Here is a 27,376-nt window from a genome sequence, read left to right as displayed (position 1 = left end):
ACCCTAGTTAAATGTGACAGTACAGTAGCAAGATTGTAAATTGACGAATGACGTTCAAGGCAAACTCATCATTGAGAAACGTCCCTAGACTCCCATTTGCTTGCTCACTGGCAAGCTGCCCAGCAAATGCTAGTAGTGGCATAGCTAACACATACCTAGCTAGCTATAGCCAGGACATTAATCGAAGTTCTGTCAGAACTCCCCAAAACATATAACATTACTACGAGACAATGCTGCCAACTTTAGTAGCAAGCTATGTAATTGCTTTATTAATGTCAACAAACTGGAAAGTTACCGGTAGCTAGTTACCTACACCCCATTCGATCAGCCAAGAAAACGTGAAGCAGCTAACTAGTACTACTGTTAGCTAACAATGTTACTAGTAACGTTAGCTAGCCGTAGAAGCCAACTTAGTTTCTTACGTGGTGTGCAAGCAATACATGGTGATATGACAAGTGTTGTAGGTATACGTGTATTTTAGGGCAACGTTGCAAGTACTGTTTACCACCGTATCATTCACATTTTAACCCGTTAAAAATGTGAGGCTAGCTATCATTAGCTGCTGCTAGCCAGTTTAAACTCACCCTTCCGACGGGCCTGGCTGGTTTGAGCCGAGCAGAGAATGTCGTGTGGTTCAACCAATTGTGGATAGGAAGAGTACTGGACGTGTGTTTTTTCCTCTATTATATTTTCCTTACACTGATTTCTGATGTTTTTCAAAGTTGTCAACCGATTTGTTGATTTAGATTGGCTGTGTAGAGTTGGCAAAAAATCTCCACCCTTGCCTTGGACTAACGGGGGCCCAGATTGTCGAATCCCGTACTACAGGCAGATCCCAAAGATGGCGGCCGTGCTTTCCACCGCCTCCCTCCGTGACAAATACGGTGGGGAAAAATGTGAGGGAAGCTCAAGGAGCACCACGAAAACAACTACACTGAAAGCGACCGCACCCTTGATATCGTCGGAAAATTGGAGAGGCCTTTTCTTTGAATGAGAGTAGGAATATGTTCAATATTTTACAGTGTTTATGCTGGGATTCTCTCCCGTCCTCTTTCAATTCAGTCTGTTTCTGGAACGCCAGTTCCGCCCTATCGCTGTAAACTCCCTCTGACCCATTCATAATTATACAGTCATTGCTCTGACCCAATACTCTGACCTAAACGCATGGAACAGCTACCAAAACCCCTATGAGCGGTGACAATGCAGTTACTGGTCTGCAGACTAAATAGTTTCTCTAATTACTATGGACAAAATAAAATGGCATGCCCATATAGCATAACAAGTTATTGAAGCTATGTACATTGTTTTTACAACTTTTCCCCAGCATTGCTTAGCATGATGTAGCTCTTTATTTAACAAATTCTTATTTACAATGACAGCCTACCAAAAGGCAAAAGACTTCCTGTGGGGACGGGGGCTGGGATTAAAAATAAAAATGACAAGAGAGACTGCCTTTTGGTAGGCCGTCATTGTAAATAAGAATTTGTTCTTAAATGACTTGCCTGGTTAAATAAAGGTTAAATCAAATTTAAAAAGAGACACCACAACACTACATAAAGAGACCTACGACAACAACATAGCATAGCTCTCGAGAACCCAAGCAGACCAAAGGTGGTTTACAGCTGGTCCCAAATGTGATGCAGTTGGAGTCAGGTTAAGGGAAAGGCATTTCCATAAACATCACTGAAGTTGGGTTCAATTAGTGCAATTTAGTTTCAGACAAATACATTATTGGAATATCTAACAAATTATGCCGATGGTCATAACTAGGCTATTACAGATTGACCAGTTCTACTCTTCTATTTCGACAACCCAAAGAAAAGGAAAACAGATGTATTGTACAATGTATTGTATCAGTGATATTAGTAGGCCTAATATGAAGTGCTTTGAGAGACTAGTCAAGGACCATATCCCCTCCACCCTACCTGACACCCTAGACCCACTCCAATTTCCTTACCGCCCCAATAGGTCCACAGACGACGCCATTGCAGTTACACTGCACACTGCCCTAACCCATCTGGACAAGAGGAATACCTATGTAAGAATGCTGTTCATCGATTACAGCTCAGCATTTAACACAATAGTACCCTCACAACTCGTCAATGTCTGTAACATTTTACAAGAAAACACCCTAATGGAATATTAGGGACTTGTGTAATAACACTGTAATCACACTAGTTATAACATAGCAAATTATAATTAATTGCATTACAGGCTAATCCAGTTGATCCTACATTAAGAAAACCTTTGACTAATTCATGATTATACGGAATGTGAAACAGTAAAAAAAAGCTGGTGACAACTTTCTCTTCTAAACTACAGTGAACCAATCGGTGCTCCAAATAAGCAGTTTATACTCTTGTTTGGCTCCCATCCAAATGGCCAGCCCTACCAATAAGGTAGCCTCTCTTTATCCAAATGAACAGAAAGCCTTTCAGGCCATGTCATGAATGGGAGATACAAAAGTGCTGTACTGCAAGTGAAAATTCTGATGCCAAAGAAAAAAAGGTGATCATGAAGAATACAATGCTGTATATGAAAGGTGCATCCAGATTAAGATAAAGAGGATTTTGAAAGATAATCCCATTAAATGTACCCTTTTACAAGAGGACACAATTTAGAAAGAGGCTGGAAGATAGGGCGCTAGATGTAGCCTATCCCAAAGCTGTTCAAGTGTTTGCTAAGAAGAAGAAAACTGTGAGCTCAGTAGTGCTATCCTGCCTAGAACTTCCTTCATCCTATCTCTGCCTCTAGGCATTTCCTGAGATAGGTCTGAGTGTGCTGCCTCTGCCCTATTTAAGGGCTTTATTGGCATGGGAAACATATGTTAACATTTCCAAAGCAAGTGAGTAGATAATAAATGAAAGTGAAATAAACAATAACAATTACAAGTAAACATTACACAGTTCAAAAGTCATATTATGTCTATATGCAGTGTTGTAACGATGTGCAAATAGTTAAAGTGCAAAAGGGAAAATAAATAAACATAAATATGGGTTGTATTTACAATGGTGTTTGTTCACTTCACTGGTTGCCCTTTTATTGTGGCAACAGGTCACACGTCTTGCTGCTGTGATTGTACACTGTGGTATTTCACCCAGTAGATATGGGGTTTGTTTTCGAATTCTTTGTGGATCTGTGTAATCTGTGGGAAATATGTGTCTCTAATATGGTCATACATTTGGCAGGAGGTAAGGAAGTGCAGCTCAATTTCCACCTCATTTTGTGGACAGTGTGCACATAGCCTGTCTTCTCTTGAGAGCCATGTCTGCCTACAGCGGCCTTTCTCAATAGCAAGTGAACTACGTCATCAAAGTTGGCATGCCGTCACACGAGCGTGGCGAAAATGGTGTCTGGTGGAGAACAACAACAGGGCCACAGAGCCAGTGTTTTTAAACAGAAAAACAAAGAACAGAAACGTGGCATCGGAGGAAAGGAGAAATCGAACGGGAGAACAAGGGTACGTTTGTGACGGAGGAATGTGTCCCTTTCTGTCGCTGGTTGTAGCCATGGACGTGCTGCTGCTGTGCTGCCGAAACACGTGCTTCAAATTCTGTTTCGAACGTAACGTTAGCTGTGACAAATTAATATCATCAGATGTGGGAACTCCATACTTTCAGTGGTCGATTTTAGCATGTACAGCTTGGTGGGGCAAACACACAAAAAAAACGTTTTGGGGATACATGACAGCAAAGGCACAACACTAAATAATACATTAATTGTACATCTATCCCTCCAGTCATAATGCTAAATTGTAATTATTTAGCCTCTATGGCATATTTATTGCCCACCTCCCTACTCTTCTACATTTGCACACACTGTACAGATTTTTTCTATTGTGTTTTTGACTGTACGTTTGTTTCTGTGTAACTCTGTGTTGTTGTTTTTGTCGCACTGCTTTATCTTGGCCAGGTCACAGTTGTAAATGAGAACTTGTTCTCAACTGGCCTACCTGGTTAAATAAAGGTGAAATAATAACAATAATAATTGCGCTATGACGGTGACAAACGGTGCCCACATACTGTTAGGGCGTACTGTCCCAACACCTTACCACTGCCGCACCAGGCTAACAACATAACACATTTTCATTGAGTGCTGTGCACTCCCTACTAATGTATATTACATATGTGGACCCGAGGGTAATAAAAGTGGGTGAAAAACAGTAAGTAAGGTTTGCTGTGTGCCTTCATTCTGTCTTCCTCCTCCCTGGGCCTGCTGTTTCAACATATCACCAATAATAATAGTCTCCTGCTTTTCTCACACACTTTACCCTTTGTAGAGTGTGAAACTACACAATGTCTTGTGGGAACCTGCACAATGTTATTACAGTACATTATTTTGATACATTGTACAAAATTCAGTATTTTCCCACACTCTACACCAGCCAGGTGCAAATTGGGGGAGGGACACAACAAATATATAGCTTTGCATGTGTTGCTCCTTACCACAATCAATCAGTATGGCAAAAGTAATCTCTCCTCAGAGGGCCTAAGAAATCATTTTTGCAGAGAGAGCTGGTGTGAGCTAGTGTGGAAGGAGCATCTTCCATTTTGGAAGATGAAGAATTATCTGAATATGAGGATCATGTCTCTGTCAATTCGGAGTCTGACAGTGAGTTGGAAGAAGAGGATGAGATTGACCCTCAGTCAGCCCGTCAGCCCGTCAGCAGCCAGCCCAGGACCAACCCGTTGGCAACCAGCTCATCAACAGCCTGCAGGAGAAGAAATGTGGACATCAAAGAATTCTGAAATTAAATGGTCTTCTTGCCCAAGGAATGAATGGCTTCCAATGTGATAAGGATGCAACCAGGGCAGATGCGGATGGCGGTTCCTCATGTCTTCTTTTGAACTGTTCATCCCAGACACCATCCAGAAAATCATTCTGGACTTCACTAATTTGGAGGGAAGGTGTGTTTTTGGAGAGAGATGGAAGGAGATGGACCAAACTCATTTACATGCATACTTTGGAGTTCTTATCCTTGCTGGTGTTCAGATCCAATGGGGAATCAACAGAATCCCTGTGGGATGAAGAAACTGGCAGAGAACTTTTCCATCCAACAACGTCTCTGGAAAATGTCCACATTATTTCCAGGATGATCTGCTTTGATAACTGAGACACCAGACCAGCTTGGCTGCAGAGAGACAAGCTAGCTGCAATCAGGTCAGTGTGGGACAAGTGAGTGGTCCGCCTTCCCCTGTTTTACAACCCTGGCAACCAGCTCATCAACAGCCTGCAGGAGAAGAAATGTGGACATCAAAGAATTCTGAAATTAAATGGTCTTCTTGCCCAAGGAATGAATGGCTTCCAATGTGATAAGGATGCAACCAGGGCAGATGCGGATGGCGGTTCCTCATGTCTTCTTTTGAACTGTTCATCCCAGACACCATCCAGAAAATCATTCTGGACTTCACTAATTTGGAGGGAAGGTGTGTTTTTGGAGAGAGATGGAAGGAGATGGACCAAACTCATTTACATGCATACTTTGGAGTTCTTATCCTTGCTGGTGTTCAGATCCAATGGGGAATCAACAGAATCCCTGTGGGATGAAGAAACTGGCAGAGAACTTTTCCATCCAACAACGTCTCTGGAAAATGTCCACATTATTTCCAGGATGATCTGCTTTGATAACTGAGACACCAGACCAGCTTGGCTGCAGAGAGACAAGCTAGCTGCAATCAGGTCAGTGTGGGACAAGTGAGTGGTCCGCCTTCCCCTGTTTTACAACCCTGGTGTAACGGTTCTCCTCGTCATCTGAGGAAGAGTAGTCAAGATCGGACCAATGCGCAGCGTGGTATGTGTCCATGTTAATATTTAATAAATCAACTGAACACTGAATAACAAAACAACAAAGAGAGTGAACGAAACACACAAAACACTAAACAGGAAATAACTACCCACAACTCAAGTGGGAAAAACAGGCTGTCTAAGTATGGTTCTCAATCAGAGACAACGATTGCCAGCTGCCTCTGATTGGGAACCATACCAGGCCAAATACATAGAAATGGAAAACATAGAACACAAAACATAGAATGTCCACCCCAACTCACGCCCTGACCAAACTAAAACAGAGACCTTAAAAAGGAACTAAGGTCAGGACGTGACACCTGGGCTCAACGTTACTGTTGATGAACAGCTTATGCCATTAAGGGGCTGCTGCCCCTTCAGGCAGTACACACCGTCTAAACCCGCAAAATATGGAATCAAGATCTGGGCTGCTGTGATGCTGCTTCATCATATGGGTGGAACTTGCAAGTGTATACAGAGAAGCCATATAGAGGAGGCCCTGAAAAAAACAAGGGATGTGGGTTGTCCTGGACTTGACACAGGGACTCTGAGGCCATAACATCACATGGGATAATTTTTTTACTTCGCACAAGCTGGGACAGGAGCTCCTCAAGAGGAAGCTGATGATAGGAACAGTACGAAAAACCAAGCCAGAGCTCCCACCTTAGCTGTTGAATACACGTAACAGGCCTATCAATTCCTCTAAGTTTGTGTTCACGGCCGACACATCCCTAGTGTTCTACGTGCCAAAGAAAGGCAAAAATGTGGTCCTCATGAGTACGCTGCATAGGGATGGGAGAATCTGTGGCCAGGAACATCAAAAACCAGAAATCATAATGGATTACAATGCCACAAAAGGAGGAGTGGACAATTTAGACAAGTTGGTCTACTGTCACACTGTACGCTACTGGTGGAGAAGTCAGGTGCAGGAGAGCAGAGAGTTGTGAACAGGAGCACACTTTATTAAGGCAGAGGCAATAAAACAGACAGACGCCACTGCGTAACAAAAACAATTTCACACAAAGACATGGAGGGGAACAGAGGAATAAATACATGCAGTGTGATTAGGGAATGAAAACCAGGTGTGCAGGGAACAAGACAAAACAAATGGAACAATGGAAAAATGGAGCGGCAATGGCTAGAAAGCCGGCGACGTCGACCGCCGAATGCTGCCCGAACAAGGAGAGGAGCCGACTTCGGCGGAAGTTGTGACATCTACAATGTAGAAAATAGTAAAAATTAAGAAAAAACATTGAATGATGAGTAGGTGTGTCCAAACTTTTGACTGGTACTGTGTATATATATATATATATATTTTTTTTTTACATTGTTTGCAAACTGATATGTCACATGTATTAATGACAAAATAACAACGAGCCCCCCCCTGCCCTGAATGACGGGTCGGCACTGCATACTCACTGCATACTTACTCAAATCCAGGCTGCATCACATCCGGCTGTGATTGGGAGTACCATAGGGCGGCACACAATTGGCCCAGCGTTGTCTGGGTTTGGCCGGAGTATCAGGTTTGGCCGGGGTTTGCCGTCATTGTAAATAAGAATATGTTCTTTGTTCACATCCGGCTATGGCTGTAGCCAGATGTGCTACAGCCTGGATTCAAACCAGGGACTGTAGGTGACACCTCTTGCACTGAGATGCAGTGACTTAGACCGCTACGCCACTCGGGAGCAACAGCAATGAGCAAACAGTGGTTGTATTTGATGAATGCTTATTGAAAATGTATAGATTTCAGCAAACAATGAAAGGCACGCAACTACAGAGGACGAACATGGGTACATGGTAGGCATTTCATAATTTACATTTTTGAAGTATTGACCTTGGGCAAGTCCATGTAGTAGGACTAGCTAGATTCCAAAAAAAGCCTGGTCTCTGCTCCACACCTTTGGTAGATCATCAGAAACCTCCTTCAGGCATTTAGTCCATTACCCTTACATCAACTGTAATTGTCTATCTGCTAGTGCACATGTTGGTAGCCATGCCCTTTCATTTGTTTCCATCCTGATCTGTATTCACCTTTGAATGATGTCATCCCCAACAGTCGATGACGTCGATGACTGCTCTTACCAAAAAACAGAAGCAAGAGGCGAGAAAGCTGGACAAACGACACAAAGCCAACCAGCTGCGGAAAAATAAGAAGGACCTGGTAAGATGCTCTTGCATTTGACACAATGTCACTTTGGAACCACAGCGGTATAAATCAGGCAAGTTAAAAGTAGAGTCAGCTTTATGACATTGCAACGAGCAGCACCGCACATATTGAGATGAACACGATGCAAGACTTTGCAGTCACACAGAGTATATGCTACAATGTGGTAGCTATGGGACCATAACAGAGGAGAAGTTCAGCATCAATACACTCTCTAGTTGTTGTGGAAATCAGCACGATATTACTATTACTTCGTACATTGCTGAGTCTACCTTAAATGCTACGTGTCTGTCCTGTCCAGGTCCTGGCAGAGAAATGTCATCTGGGCAGCAGGGATGGTCCCCCCCACCTGGTGGCTGCGGTGGCCCTCCATGCAGGTGTAGTTGCTGAGGCTGTGACCAGGCTGCTGTGGTGTGAGGAGGCTGGCTGGCTGGTGTGTGAGGAAAACAGTGTGTATGAGGTCAGTGACAGCTTTAGCCTGGTCATGGCCCGCTTCAAACAGAGGTTCACCTTCCTCCAGACCCAGGTAGCTCACCGACTTGGCTACAACAATTTGTTTATGTTGTCGAAACTAAAGTTATATAGATACTGACTATAGTTTACGTAAATGAAAGTGTAATCCATGTCTGGATGTACTCAACAATTATAAGGGGCATTCTGAGTCATTCATTTACATTTGATATTTTATTGATTTAGGGGACGCTCTTATACAGAGCTTCTTAAGGCGTCCGCATGCTTCCCATCCGAAACAGTTTAGAAGTGTTTGTGCATATATTATGATGACGTTTATGTTAGTTTTGGACTTGGGGTGCATTTTCTGGGGACAAGCTGAAGTTCGGAGCCGAAGTCTACGCTCCTTCGTTGGTGATTGGTCAACAGTAGAGATTATTCTATAAACTCTGTCATTCAACGAGAGACAACTCACTTTGATGTAAAAAAAATTCATTGAAAAATACTGCACCAAACATCTTAGTTAGATGTTAAATTAGATCTCTGCAAAAACATCATTTAATTATAGATTTCTTGAGATATCTTAGATCAATTCTGACTATTTTGAGGAAGTGTATACTTGCTATGCTGTCTCAAAATGGACAAACAGTACTATTGTCGTTATATTTTTTTTAAATTAAGCTGGGGTTTTCTAAGGGAGTATGCAAGCGCACTAATTCGGTTCGGCTAGCCAGGTTTGGCTAGGTACCAGCCAAACTGAAGCATGCTGACTCCTTTACAGGATCAAATAGGGTTAAGTGCCTTGCTCAAGGGCACATCGACAGATATTTCACCTAGTCTGCTCGGGGATTCGAACCAGCTACCTTTCGGTTGCTGGCCTAACGCTCTTATCCGCTAGGCTACCTGCCTTCATTCGATGCTGATGCTAGTACTAATCCGATAACATAATCTCTGACTCTATTCTCTCCCTTCTCTCTCTAGTTGACATGCACTCTCTACTGGATGTGGTGATGGTAGCAGATAGTCTGGTGTTTGTGCTGGACTCTACAGAAGGCTGGGACAGTTATGGAGACTACTGCCTCGGTCTCTTTGCACAGGGGCTACCAGCCCATTGTAAGCTTCCATACAAGCTATCCAAAAAAGATGCTCACAGTGCGCTGGATTTTTTTCAACTTGTCCTTTCCCCTTGCAGATTAGATAAATGTTTAGCAGATGACATACTGTAGATATTATACTGATTCCTTTACTCCAAATCTCAACTACCCCATCGATTTTTTCTCTGCATCCACTGTCATCTCTATCCTATATAACCTCCATTTCTCTCTCCCCCAGCTCTGGTGTGTCAGGGTGTTTCAGACCTGGCAGTGAAGAAGCGTGTGGACTCACGGCAGGCGCTAGCCAAGATATCCAAAACCCGCTTCCCTGGGGCGCGCCTCTTCCCTCTGGACTCAGACCAGGACGCCACACTGACTTCAGACACCTGGGAGCACAGAGGCAGAGGAGGTTGGGCTTCTGCTCCCGTCGGCCTCTCCTCCTGGGCCAGCAGGCCCTACACCCCCAACAGCTCTGAGAAAGGGAGAGGGGAAGCCCCCACGGGACTGGGGACCCTGCGTGTGTCTGGGTATGTCCGAGGCTGCCCTCTGCAGGTGGACAGGCTGGTGCACATCTCTGGGTTTGGAAACTTCCAGCTCAGTCAGATCGAATCGCCCATAGACCCCCTTCCCCTCAACTATGACCGCCCGTCCTGCCAAGCCTGGGAAGGAAGGAGACGTAGGCATGCAGGTGGGTCAGTTTCTCCCTCTCTCTCTCTCTCTTAGGGCTCAGTTCCCCCGGGAGGGGAGAGAAATGGGAGGATTAGAGGGAACATATTTAAGTTCACACAGGACAAAAGATAGGATAGACTGACCCTAGCTCCCCGGCACATACAGGTGAAGTCGGAAGTTTACATACACCCAGGTTGGAGTCATTAAAACTAGATTTTCAACCACTTCACAAATTTCTTTTTAACAAACTATAGTTTTGGCAAGTAGGTTAGGACATCTACTTTGTGCATGACACAAGTAATTTTTCCAACAATTGTTTACAGACAGATTATTTAACTTATAACTTCACTGTATCACAATTCCAGTGGGTCAGAAGTTTACATACACTAAGTTGACTGTGCCTTTAAACAGCTTGGAAAATTCCAGTAAAGGATGTCATGGCTTTAGAATCTTCTGATAGGTTAATTGACATCATTTGAGTCAATTGGAGGCCTACCTTCAAACTCAGTGCCTCTTTTGCTTGACATCATGGGAAAATCAAAATAAATCAGCCAAGACCTCAGAAAACAAATTTTAGACCTCCACAAATCTGGTTCATCCTTGGGAGCAATTTCCAAACGTCTGAAGGTACCACGTTCATCTGTACAAACAATAGTACGCTAGTATAAACACCATGGGACCACGCAGCCGTCATACCGCTCAGGAAGGAAACTCGTTCTGTCTCCTGGAGATGAACGTACTTTGGTGTGAAAAGTGCAAATCAATCCCAGAACAACAGCAAAGGACCTTGTGAAGATGCTGGAGGAAACAGGTACAAAAGTATCTATATCTACAGTAAAACGAGTCATATATCGGCATAACCTGAAAGGCCGCTCAGCAAGGAAGAAGCTACTGCTCCAAAACCACCATAAAAAAAGCTAGACTACGGTTTGAAACTACACATGGGGACAAAGATCGTACTTTTTGGAGAAATGTCCTCTGGTCTGATGAAACAAAAATAAAACTGTTTGGCCATAATGACCATCGTTATTTTGGAGGAAAACGGTTCGAGGCTTGCAAGCCGAAGAACACCATCACAACCGTGAAGCACGGGGGTGGCAGCATCATGTTGTGGGGGTACTTTGCTGCAGGAGTGACCGGTGCACTTCACAAAATAGATGGCATCATGAGGGAGGAAAATTATGTGGATATATTGAAACAACATCTCAAGACATCAATCAGTAAGTTAAAGCTTGGTCGCAAATGGGTCTTCCAAATGGACAATGACCCCAAGCATACTTCCAAAGTTGTGGCAAAATGGCTTAAGGACAACAAAGGACAAAGCCCTGACCTCAATCCTATAGAAAATTTGTGGGAAACTCAAAATGTGTGCGAGCAGGGAGGCCTACAAATCTGACTCCGTTACACCAGCTCTGTCAGGAGGAATGGGCCAAAATTCACCCAACTTATTGTGGGAAGCTTGTGGAAGGCTGTCAAGTTCGTCATAAGGAGTAGACCAAGATGCAGTGTGGTATGTTTCCATCCTTTATTTTGGAATAGAAAACTTCAAAACAACAAAGCGAACAAAGGAAACGTGAAGCTATAATAATGCTCACAGGCAACTATACATAGACAAGATCCCACCAAGCACAATGGGGAAATGGCTAACTAAATATAATCCCCAATCAGAGACAACGATAAACAGCTGCCTCTGATTGGGAACCATACGAGGCCAACATAGATATACAATTCCCCTAGATAACCCAACCTTAATCACACCCCGACCTAACCAACATACAGAATAAACAGCTGCCTCTGATTGGGAACCATACGAGGCCAACATAGATATACAATTCCCCTAGATAACCCAACCTTAATCACACCCCGACCTAACCAACATAGAGAATAAACAGCTCTTTATGGTCAGAGCGTGACAGTACCCCCCCTCCTCCCCCAAAGGTGCGGACTCCGACCGCAAAACCTGACTCAATAGGGGAGGGCCGGGTGGCCATCTACCGTCGGGGGCAGCTCCGGTGCGGGGCAAAGTCCCCACTCCGCTCGTGAATACGTCATCGGAGGAACTGGACCGTAGATCGTCGCCGGGGACTCTGGACCGTGGATCGTCACCGGAGGCACCGGACCTTGGATTTGGATTACAAGTCAGGAATTGTGAAAAACTGAGTTTAAATGTATTTGGCTAAGGTGTATGTAAACTTCCGACTTCAACTGCCGACTATTGCAGCATAGATACTGGAGGCTTAGACGCGGGGGTCGGGGGACACTGTGGCCCTGTCCAACGATACCCCTGGACAGGGTCAACCAGACAGGATATAACCCCACACACTTTGCCAAAGCACAGCCCCCACACCTCTAGAGGGATATCAACAGACCACCAACTTACTACCCTCAGACGAGGCTGAGTATAGCCCTCAAAGATCTATAGCCCTGCCTCCAGCTGTTTGCTTAGAAATTCTAGGGACAATAAGGAGGCCTGCGTCTTGTGACCGTAGCGTACGTGTAGGTATGTACCAAATCGGAGAGATGGGTAGGAGCAAGTCCATGTAATGCTTTGTAGGTTAACAGAAAAACAAGATACATTTTTTTGGTTCAAGTCAAGATTCTAGCAGCCATATTTAGCACTAACTGAAGTTTATTTATCAGTTTAGCAGGAGAGTATAGCATTGCACTAGTCTAAACTAGAATTGACAAAGGCATTGTTTAGCTATTCTGCATTTTTGTGCACAATATTTCAGATTTTAGCAAAGTTACGAAGATGGTCACAGCTTATCACGGGCTGATATCATTACATACAAAATTGACAGTGATTTAATTAATAATTTACAAACTATAGTGAAGGCATTTATCAGTGCTGCTTCTGCTTGTTGGCAGTACGTGCTAACTGTGCTCTCTATGTGTTTCAAGATAGTGGTGTTGATGAAATCGAGTCAGTGCAGGTGCTGATGAAGGCAGACCCAGCTCGCAGGGAGAGTCTGCAGGCCGAGGCAGAGGTAGGCCCCATGGATGGAGAGCAGATCTGGCCCACTGATACTGAACTGCTGGAGGCTGAAGGTAAAGGGAGAGAGAGGGCAGAGTTATAGAGGGTCGTTACGTTGAATTACATGTTAGATCTATGGTTGCAGTGCTGTTGTTGGCATCCATTGTATGGGTACTTTGAACTGGTTCATGTCAACACATTGAGGTTATTATTGTCTCTGGGTTTACAATGTAATGAACTTCTTTAATAAATGTTCTCCTTCCCCCCTCGTCCTCCCCTCAGAGGTCAGAAAGAGCAAGCGTGCTATGAAGGTGCCTAAGGGGACATCAGACTACCAGGCCACATGGATTGTGGATGAGGAGGATGAGAATGGTGAGGAGGATGAAGTGAGCACCGACGATGAGGAGGATGATGACGCGATGATGGACGAATCCATAGATGAAGAGGACCTTGACTCTCAGGTGGTGTGTAGTGAATACAATCCACAGCCTGGGAAACAGAAAAGTCTGCACAGAATAATAGTTATGTATGTATTTTTCCAGCACATACATTAGTTTCAAGTTTTATTGTTACGTGCCCAAGTACAGTGCTTTTCTTGCAAGCTCTAAACCCAATAATGCAGTATTCATAAACAATAACATAAGGAAGAGCAAAGACACTAGAGATTAGAACACGAGAAAGTAAGAAGCTATATACAGGGTCAGTTCCAGTACCATTTTAAACTATGTGCAGGGATACTGGAGTGATAGAGGTAGATATGTATAGGGATAAGGTGACTAGGCATCAGGATCTATGACAGAGTAGTAGCAGTGTAAATGAAGATTGTGTGTGTGTAGAGTTAGTGTAAATGTGTATGCATGTTATGTGTGTGTTGTGGTGTCAGTGTGAGTGTGTGGAGTCCTGTGAGTGTTCATAGAGACAGTGCATAAATGAATGTGAGGGTCAACTCAGTTGGTGTAGCCATTACTACAGAAGAAAGAGTGACAACTGTTACACTGACCTCGTCCTGTCCCAGGGCATTGGGTGCACTGCTAAGGTGTTTGTTTACATGTTTGTTTACCCTCTGCCTGTTGCGATAGTGAAACCACTAAAGGAAAGCGTAAGCAGACAGAGTAGTGTAAGGAGAAGAGGGTGATCCTACAGTCTGAGTTGATTGTTGAGACGTCTGAGCTGATGTGGGGTGATGCGGAAGACGTCAGGGGGAAGCAGCTCAGACAGGACAGTGATTGGTGGAGAAAAAAAGTTGCGGCGCCGGACGGTGTGTGGTTGGGGGTGGAACAAAACAGTGTATACGTAACCCGTGGTTGGTCTGCGGCGCAGCACCACTGTTTGTTTTCTCAGTGTCTGCCTCTGGGCTGTAGTGCCAGGCTGCTCACCGTGGCAACAATAGTGTTTGGAGCAAGGGTCCCGAGAGAAGCCACCTGATTTCCTGCTCCGCGGACACAACTTCCTGTCTGGACCAAGGGAGGGACGGCCATTTATTTATAACAGCCTTGCTTGAAAGAAAGGGGGAAATTCGTCTTTGGAGAAAAGGTTCAGCTCCATTTATTTTCTTTAATCGTTATTAGAATGTGTTTGATGTTGGGGTTAGACTAGGAGATGTTAACAATGGAGGAAAGGGTGCTGGGGATGATCATGATTATTATTGTTATTACAGCTGGAGTTGTTCTGAAGGTTGTGAATCGACCCCATGCAGTGTGGATCCCCCCCCCCCCCCCCCCCCCCCCCCCCCCATGTATCTCTTGCTTACTGTAATGCCACTTCTGTGAGAACCACTTTTACACTTCTTCTAACTTCCTTGGGCCAACACCATTAGGTTTATAAATAGTAGAGGTCGACCGTTTGAAATGTATTTGTAATAATGACAATTACAACAATACTGAATGAACACTTATTTTAACTTGTAATGTAATACATCAATAAAATCAATTTAGCCTCAAATAAATTATGAAACATGTTCAATTTGGTTTAAATAATGCAAAAACAAAGTGTTGGAGAAGAAAGTAAAAGTGCAAAATGTGCCATGTAAGAAAGCTAACGTTTAAGTTCCTTGCTCAGAACATGAGAACATATGAAAGCTGGTGGTTCCTTTTAACATGAGTCTTCAATATTCCCAGGTTAGAAGTTTTAGGTTGTAGTTATTATAGGAATTATAGGACTGTTTCTCTCTATACCTTTTGTATTTCATTAACCTTTGACTATTGGATGTTCTTATAGGCACTTTAGTATTGCCAGTGTAACAGTATAGCTTCCGTCCCTCTCCTCGCTCTTACCTGGGCTTGAACCAGGAACACAACGACAACAGCCACCCTCGAAGCAGCGTTACCCATGCAGAACAAGATAGGCTTGAAGTCATAAACAGCGCAATGCTTGATGCACAACAAAGAGCTGCTGGCAATACGCAGTAAAGTGCTGTTTGAATGAATGCTTACGAGCCTGCTGCTGCCCACCCCCGCTCAGTCAGACTGCTCTATCAAATCATAGACTTAGTTATAACATAATAACACACATAAATACGAGCCTTAGGTCATTAATATGGTCAAATCCGGAAACTATCATCTCGAAAACAAGACATTTATTCTTTCAGTGAATTACGGAACCGTTCTGTATTTTATCTAAGGGGTGGCATCCATTAGTCTAAATATTCCTGTCACATTGCACAACCTTCAATGTTATGTCATAATTACGTCAAATTCTAGCAAATTAGGCGGCCCAAACTGTTGCATATATACTGACTCTGCGTGCAATGAACGCAAGAGAAGTGACACAATTTAACCTGGTTAATATTGCCTGCTAACCTGGATTTCTTTTAGCTAAATATGCAGGTTTAAAAATATACACTTCTGTGTATTGATTTTAAGAAAGGCATTGATGTTCATGGTTGGGTACACATTGGAGCAATGATACGCACCGCATCGATTATATCCAACGCAGGACACGCTAGATAAACTAGTAATATCATCAACCATGTGTAGTTAACTAGTGATTATGATTGATTGATTGTTTTTTATAAGATAAGTTTAATGCTCGCTAGCAACTTACCTTGGCTTACTGCATTCGCGTAACAGGCAGTCTCCTCGTGGAGTGCAATGAGAGGCAGGTGGTTAGAGCGTTGGACTAGTTAACTGTAAGGTTGCAAGATTGAATCCCCCGAGCTGACAAAGTGAAAATCTGTCGTTCTGCCCCTGAACAAGGCAGTTAACACACTGTTCCTAGGCCATCATTGAAAATAAGAATGTGTTCATAACTGACTTGCCTAGTTAAATAAAGATTAAATAAAGGTGTGTAAAAAATAAAATATATATTTTTTAAATCGGCCAAATCCCGATTGTTATGAAAACTTGAAATCGGCCATTCCGATTAATCGGTCGACCTCTAATAAATAGTATAATGCACTTGGCTTGAACCTCATTAACACCAGTAGTTCACATTACATACGGTGCCTTCGAAAAGGATTCAGACCCCTTGACTTTTTCCACATTTTGTTACTGTCACGCCTTGGTCATTGTGTTTTGTGTTTTCGTTATATATTTTGGTCAGGCCAGGGTGTGACATGGGTTTACGTGTTGTGTTTCGCATTGGGGTTTTATAGGATTGGGATTGCTATGATTAGGGGTGTGTTTAGTTAGGCTTGGCTGCCTGAGGCGGTTCTCGATCAGAGTCAGGTGATTCTTGTTGTCTCTGATTGGGAACCGTATTTAGGTAGCCTGAGTTTCGTTTTGTATTTCGTGGGTGATTGTTCCTGTCTCTGTGTAGTTTCACCAGATAGGCTGTAATTAGGTTTCACGTTCCGTTTGTTGTTTTGTATTTATCAGTTATTTCATGTATCGTCACTTTTTTCTTCATTAAAGACATGAGTAACCACCACGCTGCATTTCGGTCCGACTCTCTTTCGACAAACGAAGAATGCCGTTACAGTTACAACCTTATTCTAAAATATATTAAATAAATAAAAAATACTCAGCAATCTACACACAATGCCCCATAATGACAAAGTGAAAAAACAGAAATGCCTTATTTACATAAGTACTCAGGCCCTTTGCTATGAGACTTGAAATTGAGCTCAGGTGCATCCTGTTTCCATTCATCATCCTTGATGTTTCTACAACTTGATTGGAGTCCAACTGTGGTAAATTCAATTGATTGGACATGATTTGGAAAGGCACACACCTGTCTATATAAGGTCCCACAGTTGACAGTGCATGTCAGAGCAAAAACCAAGCCATGAGGTCGAAGAAATTGTCCTTAGAGCTCCGAGACAGGATTGTGTCAAGGCACAGATCTGGGGAAGGGTACCAAAACATTTCTGCAGCATTGAAGGTCCCCAAGAACACAATGGCTTCCATCATTCTTAAATGGAAGAAGTTTGGAACCACCAGGACTCTTCCTAGAGCTGTCAGCCTGGCCAATCTGAGATTAAGGTAGCCCCCCGCACCTCTCTGAGGGGTTGGGTTAAATGCGGAAGACACATTTCATTTGAATGCATTCTGTTGTACAACTGGCTAGGTATCCCCTTTCCCTTCCCAAATGGGGGTCTTGGTGCAGGTCTTGGTGCATCTGTGCAGCACTCCACCAATCAGGCCTTTATGGTAGAGTGACCAGACTGAAGCCACTCCTCAGTAAAAGGCACATGACAGCCCGCTTGGAGTTTGCCAAAAGGCAACTAAAGACTTTCAGATCATGAGAAACAAGATTCTCCTATCTGATGAAACCAAGATTGAGCTCTTTGGCCTGAATGCTAAGTGTCACGTCTGGAGCAAACCTGGCACCATCCCTACAGTGAAGAATTGTGGTGGCAGCATCATGTTGTGGGGATATTTTTCAGCGGCAGGGACTGGGAGACTAGTCAGGATCGAGGCAAAGATGAACGAAGCAAAATACATAGAGATCCTTGATGAAAACCTGCTCCAGAGCGCCCAGAACCTCAGACTGGGGCGAAGGTTCACCTTCCAACATGACAACGACCCTAAGCACACAGCCAAGACAATGCAGGAGTGGCTACGGGACAAGTCTGAATGTCCTTGAGTGGCACAGGCAGAGCCCGGACTTGAACCCGACCGAACATCTCTGGAGAAACCTGAAAATAGCTGTGCAGCAACGCTCCCATCCAACCTGACAGAGCTTGAGAGGCTCTGCAGAGAAGAATGGAAGAAACTCCCCAAATACAGGTGTGCCAAGCTTGTAGCATCATACCCAAGAAGACTCGAGGCTGTAATCGCTGTCAAAGGTGCTTCAACAAAGTACTGAGGAAAGGGTCTGACGACTTATATAAATGTGATATTTAAGTTTTTTTTATTTTTAATAAATTAACAAACATTTCTAAACCAATTTTTGCTCTGTTGTTATGGGATATTGTGAGTAGATTGAAGAAAAACTAATTTTATCAATTTTAGAATAAGGCTGTAACCTAACAAAATGTGGAAAAAGTCTGGTGTATATGATGTAGTATGTACAGTAGCTCTACAGTAGAAACTAGTGATGGGGAGGATCGATACAGTTGCATATCGTCGGGATATTATTTTTGACGATATATAGTATTGACAATATCGCAATATTATTTTTGCGCCAGATGGCTGTACTTTCACCAAAATTCCAGCATACTTCCTTCATAGCTTGTTTAATAGGGAGCGAATTTTGTTTTCAGCACTTTTATTTCAATGTCTGAACAAAACTTGTTTTCTCATGGCTGTCTCTTGTCCCTCTGCAGCAGACATATAGTGAGCAATATGTTTGTAACATCGAGTCATAATAAAATCACAGTATCTAATCGCAATACATATAGAATTGTGAGAATCGCAATACAATTCCCAGCCCTAGTAGATGCTGCCTCAGGTGGTGGTTCGGAGGAGGAGGAGGAGAAGCTGAATTCCACATCAAACAAGGGTGGATCAGACCAGCGCTATGATGAGCACATGGATGAGGCAGAGGAAGGGGGGGGGGGGATTAAAACGCTACCGGGAGGCTCGGGCCAATGAGATGTTCCCAGATGAAGTGGACACGCCTCTAGACCAATCGTCTAAGAACAGGTAAGGGCATGACAATGATATTGTCTATCAAATACACAGTGGCCCCTTTTCCTTCAGTACTGTACAGGACCCTCTGCTCTTAATGTAGGCTACAACACAGCGGGGCAGTCTAAGCAAAATCATTCAAACAATCCATGAAAAAGACATGTAACATCCACAGTCACCCATGACTCACATACAGGTAAACGCCAACATAAAGTGTCTTAATAGGGCGTTGGGTCACCATGAGCCGCCAGAACAGCTTCAGTGCCCCTTGGCATAGATTCTAAGTCTCTGGAACTCTATTGGAGGAATGTGACACCATTCTCACACGAGAAATTCCATAATTTGATGTTTTGTTGATGGTGGTGGAAAACACTGTCTCAGGCGCTCCAGAATCTCCTATAAGTGTTTGATTGGGTTCAGATCTGGTGACTGAGACACACACACCGTTTAAACACCATATGCTCTTTTGAGACCCCTGAGATCTCTTCTAGCCATAGTAGCCAAAATAATGGCAATTTCTGCATTTTATACATAACCTTAAGCATGATGGGATGTTAATTACTTAATTAACTCAGGAACCAAACCCTCTTTTTTTTCACCTTTATTTAACCAGGTAGGCTAGTTGAGAACAAGTTCTCATTTGCAACTGCGACCTGGCCAAGATAAAGCATAGCAGTGTGAACAGACAATAACACGGAGTTACACATGGAGTAAACAATAAACAAGTCAATAACACAGTAGAAAAAAAAGAGAGTCTATATACATTGTGTGCAAAAGGCATGAGGAGGTAGGCGAATAATTACAATTTCGCAGATTAACACTGGAGTGATAAATGATCAGATGGTCATGTACAGGTAGAGATATTGGTGTGCAAAAGAGCAGAAAGGTAAATAAATATAAACCGTATGGGGATGAGGTAGGTAAAATTGGGTGGGCTATTTACCGATAGACTATGTACAGCTGCAGCGATCGTTTAGCTGCTCAGATAGCAGATCTTTGAAGTTGGTGAGGGAGATAAAAGTCTCCAACTTCAGCGATTTTTGCAATTCGTTCCAGTCACAGGCAGCAGAGAACTGGAACGAAAGGCGGCCAAATGAGGTGTTGGCTTTAGGGATGATCAGTGAGATACACCTGCTGTAGCGCGTGCTACGGGTGGGTGTTGCCATCGTGACCAGTGAACTGAGATAAGGCGGAGCTTTACCTAGCATGGACTTGTAGATGACCTGGACCCAGTGGGTCTGGCGACGAATATGTAGCGAGGGCCAGCCGACTAGAGCATACAGGTCGCAGTGGTGGGTGGTATAAGGTGCTTTAGTAACAAAACGGATGGCACTGTGATAAACTGCATCCAGTTTGCTGAGTATTGGAAGCTATTTTGTAGATGACATCGCCGAAGTCGAGGATCGGTAGGATAGTCAGTTTTACTAGGGTAAGTTTGGCGGCGTGAGTGAAGGAGGCTTTTAAAATTTTTATTTTACCTTTATTTTACTAGGCAAGTCAGTTAAGAACAAATTCTTATTTTCAATGACGGCCTAGGAACAGTGGGTTAACTGCCTGTTCAGGGGCAGAACGACAGATTTGTACCTTGTCAGCTCGGGGATTCGAACTTGCAACCTTTCGGTTACTAGTCTAACGCTCTAACCACTAGGCTACCCTGCCGCTTTGTTGCGGAATAGAAAGCCGACTCTAGATTTGATTTTAGATTGGAGATGTTTGATATGAGTCTGGAAGGAGAGTTTACAGTCTAGCCAGACACCTAGGTACTTATAGATGTCCACATATTCTAGGTCGGAACCATCCAGGGTGGTGATGCTAGTCGGGCGGGTGCAGGCAGCGAACGGTTGAAAAGCATGCATTTGGTTTTACTAGCGTTTAAGAGCAGTTGGAGGCCATGGAAGGAGTGTTGTATGGCATTGAAGCTCGTTTGGAGGTTAGATAGCACAGTGTCCAAGGACGGGCCGGAAGTATACAGAATGGTGTGGAAGTACCTGCTTTCAATAGATTTTGTGTCCCTCATTTACGCAAGTGTTTCCTTTATTTTGGTGGTTACCTGTACGTTGAGTTTATATTTACATTTGGAAAAATGGTCAAGCAGAATGTGATAACCTTGATGAACAGCTCATTTCCAGCCAGTGACTTGATCCTGGCCTCTGGTCAAAGAGTCAAAGCACTCCAAGATGTAACATTTCCTTTAGCAACACTCAAGGGAAAGTCTGAGGAGGGAGGAATGTACCAAACTTGTCTGAAACATCTGGTCATATGTAGTAGACAATGCCTTCGAGCCGTTAACGCCCAAACTTTACTTTCCAGGACGTCCTGGCCCAGCGTAATTATTTAGCTATACGTTGACGTTGCTAATTTCCTGTGTGCTCAGGTTCCAGCGTTACAGGGGCCTGAAGAGTTTCCGCTCCTCCCCCTGGAACCCTGTGGAAAACCTGCCTGCAGACTACTCCCGCATCTTCCAGTTTCAGAGCTTTGAGCGCACAGGCCGCCGCATACTAGCTGAGGCTGCGCAGGAGGAAGAAGGGGCCATGGTAAGAGTCTGCCGTGTGTGTGACATCCTGTTTCAACCCTGTCCCCTCTCTGTGCCCCCCCCCCATCCATTAACCCTGCTCTGCTCTCTAGGTGGGCTGGTATGTGACCCTCCATGTAGTGGATGTTCCCCCCACGGTGACGGAGAGTGTCCAGGCAGGCAGGCCTCTGGTGCTGGTCTCCTTACTGCCACATGAACAGAAGGTATACAGTATTGGCATACTCCTGAATGAATGTCTTAAGTCTGAAAGTTTAGAATTGTAACCCATTTCTGCTGTAAAATATGTTGCTAAAAGTGTACACAAACTACAGAGTAATAGAAATTCTGAATATATATATATTTGTATATTATAAATATGCACTATATATACAAAAGTATGTGGACAGCCCTTCAAATTAGTGGCTATTTCAGCCACACCCGTTGTTGACAGGTATATAATATCGAGCACACAGCCATGCTATCTCCATAGACAAACATTAGACATTAGGCAGTAGAATGGCCTTACTGAAGAGCTCAGTGACTTTCAACATGACACCGTCATAGAAAATTCTAAAAAGTCAGTTTGTCTAATTTCTGCCCTGCTAGAGCTTCCCCGGTAAACTGTAAGCGCTGTTATTGTGGAGTGGAAACGTCTAGGAGCAACAACGGCTCAGCCGCAAAGTGGTAGGCCACACAAGCTCACAGAACAGGACGTAGTAAAAATCGCCTGTCTTCGGTTGCAACACTCACTACTGAGTTCCAAACGGCCTCTGGAAGCAACGTCAGTACAATAGCTGTTCGTCGGTAGCTTCATGAAATGGGTTTCCATGGCCAAGCAGCCGTACACAAGGCTAAGATCACCATGTGCAATACCAAGCGTCGGCTGGAGTGGTGTAAAGCTTGCCACCATTGGACTCTGGAGAGTGGAAGAGTTCAACTATCTGGAGAGTTCAACTATGTGGCAGAATTTTGGGAAAGCCCTTTTCTGTTTCATCATGACAATGCCCAAGTACACAATGCGAGGTCCATACAGAAATGGTTTGTCGAGAGCGGTGTGGAAGAACTTGACTAGCCTGCACAGAGCACTGACCTCATTCCCATCAAACACCTTTGGGATGAATTGGAATGCCGACTGCGAGCCAGGCCTAATCTCCCAACATCAGTGCACAACCTCACTAATGCTCTTGTGGCTGAATGGAAGCAAGACCCCAAAGAAATGTTCCAACATCTAGTGGAAAGCCTTCCCAGAAGAGTGGATGCTTTTATAGCAGCAAAGTTGGGGACCAACTCCAAATTAATACCCATGATTTTAGAATGAGATGTTCGATGAGAACGTGTGTGTGTGTGTATTTGTGTGCGTGTGTACAGTGCCTTCGGAAAGTATTCAGACCCTTGGACTTTTTCCACATTTTGTTACGTTACAGCCTTATTCTAATTTTTTGTTTTTGTTTTTTAATCCTCAGCATTCTACACACAATACTCCATAATGACAAAAACAGGGTTTTAGACATTTTTGCACACTTTTTAAAAGTAAAGAACAGAAATACATTATTTACATAAGTATTCAGACCCTTTGCTATGAGACTCAATTGAGCTCAGGTGCATCCTGTTTCCATTGATCATCCTTCTTGTTTCTACAACTTGATTGGAGTCCACCTGTGGTCAATTCAATTGATTGGAATGATTCAAAGGAATTGTCCGTAGAGCTCCTAGACAGGATTGTGTCGAGGCACAGATCTGGGGAAGATCTGTGACTCTTCCCAGAGCTGCAAGACTCTTCCCAGACTCTTCCCAGAGCTGCCCGCCTGTCCAAACTGAGCAATCTGGGAAGAAAGGCCTTGTTCAGGCAGGTGACTAAGAACCCAATGGTCACTTTGACAGTGCTCTAGAACTCCTCTGTGGAGATGGGAGAACCTTCCAGAAGGACAACCATCTCTGCAGCACTCCACCAATCAGGCCTTTATGGTAGAGTGGCCAGACTTAAGCAACTCCTCAGTAAAATGGTTACAGCCCGCTTGGAGTTTGCCAAAAGTCACCTAAAGACTGTCAGACCATGAGAAACAAGATTCTCTGGTCTGATGAGTCCAAGATTTAACTCTTTGGCCTGTAAAATTTGCTAACATTTCTAAAAATCCTGTTTTTGTTTTGTCATTATGGGGTGTTGTGTGTAGACTGATGAGGGAAACATTCTAGAATAATGCTGACTTAATAACATGTGGAAAAGGTCAATGGGTCTGAATACTTTCCGAAGGCACTGTATATAGATAGATAGAAGTTAGAATTCTAACAACCCTAGCTTCTGGTCTTATTAACACTATAGTTCATCAGAAACTATTCTTCCAGTTCCTTACCCCTTGGTTTCTTTCTATCCTCTGTGATCAGATGTCAGTGATGCACATGCTGTTGAGGAGACACCCCATCAACACAGACCCTATCAAGTCTAAAGAGGAGCTGGTGTTCCACTGTGGATTCAGGAGGTTCAGGGCCTGCGCCATCTTCTCCCAGCACACATCAGGTTAGGGGACCTGGCTAAACAGCACCATTTATGTCTTGAACAAAATTATCTATTGAATAAAAAGTATGGAAAATATGCTGACACTGTGGGGACAGGAGTATTGTGTGTTGGCTAGCTTTCAGCACTTTAGCATTAACAAAGCAAGTGATGGAACCATGTCTACAGTCAGTGTTCGGCTCAGTGTTGTATCTAACCTGTGATTGGCTCTCTCTCCAGCCGACAAGCACAAGCTGGAGCGTTTCCTTCGAGCTGACGCCCCCACAGTGGTTTCTGTAAAAGCCTCCATTACATTCCCCACCGCTGGGGTACTGCTCTTCAGACAGAGGGAGGGTGGTAAGGGCCTGGATAGAGTGAAGTTTGGCTGAATTAGTATGTCTCTATCTGTTTGAAGATGGGGAAGGCCAGAGGAACACACTGCCATTCTTTGCTTCTGTGTTCATATAAATGTTTGTGTATCTGATGTGTAGCTGAATTAGTATCTCTGCCTGTGTTTGAGCCTGTATCTCTCCTGGGCTCCCGAGTGACGCAGTGGTCTAACACACTGCATCTCAGTGCAAGAGGTGTCACTGTAGTATCTGGTTCGAATCCAGGCTGTATCACATCTGGCCGTGATTGCGAGTCCCATAGGGCGGTGCGCAATTTGCCCAGCGTTGTCTGAGTTTGGCCGGGGTAGGCTGTCATTGTAAAAAAAATTGGCTCTTAACTGACTTGCCTAATTAAATAAAAGTTAATAAATAATAATAAATACAATTGTCTCCCCCAGGCATGCAGGACCTGGTGGGTACAGGTTGTCTACTGAGCTGTGACCCCCAGCTTGTGGTGCTGAAGAGGATCGTGTTGAGTGGACACCCTTTCAAGATCAACTGCTGGTCCGCTGTCTGCAGATACATATTCTTCAACAGGGGTCAGAGGTCACTGAGCTGAGCACTACATGTTTCCCAATAATATCCCCATAACTTCTCACAGTCTGTTGCAAATGGCACCCCATTCCTTTGATAGTGCACTACTTTTGACCAGGGCCCATAGGTAGTGCACTATACAGAGAATCTGTACCATTTGGCCCACAACTTCTGTCGTACTACCAATGTGGCTCTGACTCACCTGTGGTTTACATGATGTATCTTCATTTTAACTGACCTCTGCTCTTTTCTCTCTGGTAGATGACATCCTGTGGTTTAAGCCTGTTGAGCTGAGAACCAAGTGGGGTCGGAGAGGACACATCAAGGAGGCCCTAGGTACAGAGAAAACATAAACCTTGTCAATACGTCGCTGGACATATGACCCCTATGTACCTCTGCCCCAGCCCTGGGTCAAGGGAGAAGGGACTCAGATGCTGGATGATTTTGACATGGAGTAGAGGTCTGTTGCAAGAGGTGTACTATATGGGTTTTGGAGTCTGTTCTGATGGACTGTGGCGATGACATTTTCACTCGCAAGAGATGGATTGTCATTTGTATTAAATAAAACCAATCAGACCAAATCACTTGTTTATTTTTATTTCATTAGAAAACGTCCTTGTGGTCCAGTTAGTTTGTTTCCTGGCCATTAGATGGCAGCAGTGTATAAGAGGAAACAGGCTCTTTGTTGCAGTGACTGATAACTGGGTGGAACTGAACTCACTGATTATCTGAGACTCATGCACTGTCATGTCCCTGTACTCAAACACTAAAAACTTGAAAAAACATGAATCAAATGTTGAGGCATAATCAGAGGGAGCATGTTCAGATCAATAATACTGTTGTACAGATTCCATTCTCAATTTCAACATGTTTGGCAATGAATTACACAGAAATTGATCATCTGAACAACAATGATCACAATTTTGGATGAACTAGCTTGCCTTTCCTATTTAGGTCCATTGCTCACTCTGTTTGGGGAAGTCTTCTCCAGCTCCTTCCACTGCCATTCCTTTAGGTCTTTACATTTTATTCCCATATTGTAATTGTTTTTTTGTTTATTTTAAGCAGATAGTGTACATTTCTGACAAAACAATTTGTGTCTGTTCAATTAATTGTATTGATTGAAAAAGTTTATTCTAAACACTTGGTCGACTGCTTATATCCTCCACACTAGCTACGGTCTCAGACCTTTACACAGTGCACCGCCCCCATCTCCCCGGTTGTCTCTCCCCGACCTGAAGACTCCATTTCATCACCAGTCAGACTCAAGCAGAGAGCGCATGACCCCATGTTGGTCTCTCTGGTTCCCCAGCGCTCAACAGTTTTACATCCCTCCCCATCCTCATCTCATGCTTTATGCTCCTCAGAGAAACAGTGATTTATGAATTGTAATATTTATCATAAAACTGCGCTCTTGCATGCTTGCAGCTCCATTATTCATCCGGGGTCTCTTTTGGGACTGCACCAAAGAGGCATGCCAATATGTCTGGGAAACTAGAAGGTGAAGACTTGGGGTTGGAGGAGCGGAACATGATCCAAGAAATGGAGGGGATCAAAAGTTCACTGTGTACATTTTTTCATACTGCGAATTTGATTACAGTGTGGAAAAAGTTGAAAAATAAAGATTAAACAATCGCACGAGTAATGCCTCTTTATTGCCTTGGGGGGCACGCCGGGAGCCCTGGACAGTATTGCTGAAACACTCCATTTATTATCAGCTTTTTTTGATTTACTCGTGTGGATGGAGGCAAGGGCACTGAACAGTGATGTGTTGAACACATCTTGTTTAAAGCTGAAGGAAGGGGTGTGGTGTGGCTGTTCTAGCTAGCTGTTCATGATCATGAGGGGGGGGCCCAATATCCCCACCCGCCATGGAGAATGTCCTTAAAGTAACACGTAAAAGAATGGGACTATGTCTATAGACAGCGTACACAAAATTTCCCGCCAACACTATCAATTTGAAACAGATAAAAATGCAGTTGTTTAGGGACCAACGGCGATGTGGTAACACAGTGGAATCCAGCCTAAAAATAAGTGAAGTGTTTGCTTGGTACTGCTGGGTGCTGGCCATGGTCAGAAGGAGTTAACTAACGTGACTGACTGAGGCCTGCTCGGCTTGCTGCAGGAATGTCCTGTGGTTCCCAGTTCACTGCCACCACACTTAGCTGGCTCCCACTGAAGATATAATGGGTGAGATTTTTCCGTTGGATGTGTATAAAGAGAGAGGGGGCTAGTCAAGGAGTGAGAGATAAGGGAAGAACCCGTCTAGGGGTGTTCAGATGGAGAGAGAGAATGCAAAAG

General features: G+C 43.8%; 1 protein-coding gene and 1 pseudogene across 1 annotated transcript in view; one reads left to right on the top strand and one right to left on the bottom strand.

Moving 5' to 3' along the window:
• LOC109905726 (serine/threonine-protein kinase TAO1) overlaps positions 1–1,106 on the bottom strand; it is a 30,709-nt gene extending 29,603 nt beyond the window's left edge. Inside the window, exon 1 of the mRNA XM_031790864.1 lies at positions 585–1,106. The gene's annotated coding sequence lies outside the window, so the exon portion shown is untranslated. The remainder of the gene's footprint in view (positions 1–584) is intronic.
• Positions 1,107–3,276: 2,170 nt separating this feature from the next.
• Positions 3,277–26,705, top strand: LOC109905725 (pre-rRNA-processing protein TSR1 homolog; annotated as a pseudogene).
• Positions 26,706–27,376: the final 671 nt, after the last annotated feature.

This window comes from Oncorhynchus kisutch, linkage group LG15, assembly GCF_002021735.2.
Source record: "Oncorhynchus kisutch isolate 150728-3 linkage group LG15, Okis_V2, whole genome shotgun sequence".
NCBI lineage: Eukaryota > Metazoa > Chordata > Actinopteri > Salmoniformes > Salmonidae > Oncorhynchus > Oncorhynchus kisutch.
Note: the sequence above shows the minus strand (reverse complement) of the source record. Positions and strands in the feature narration are given on the sequence as shown.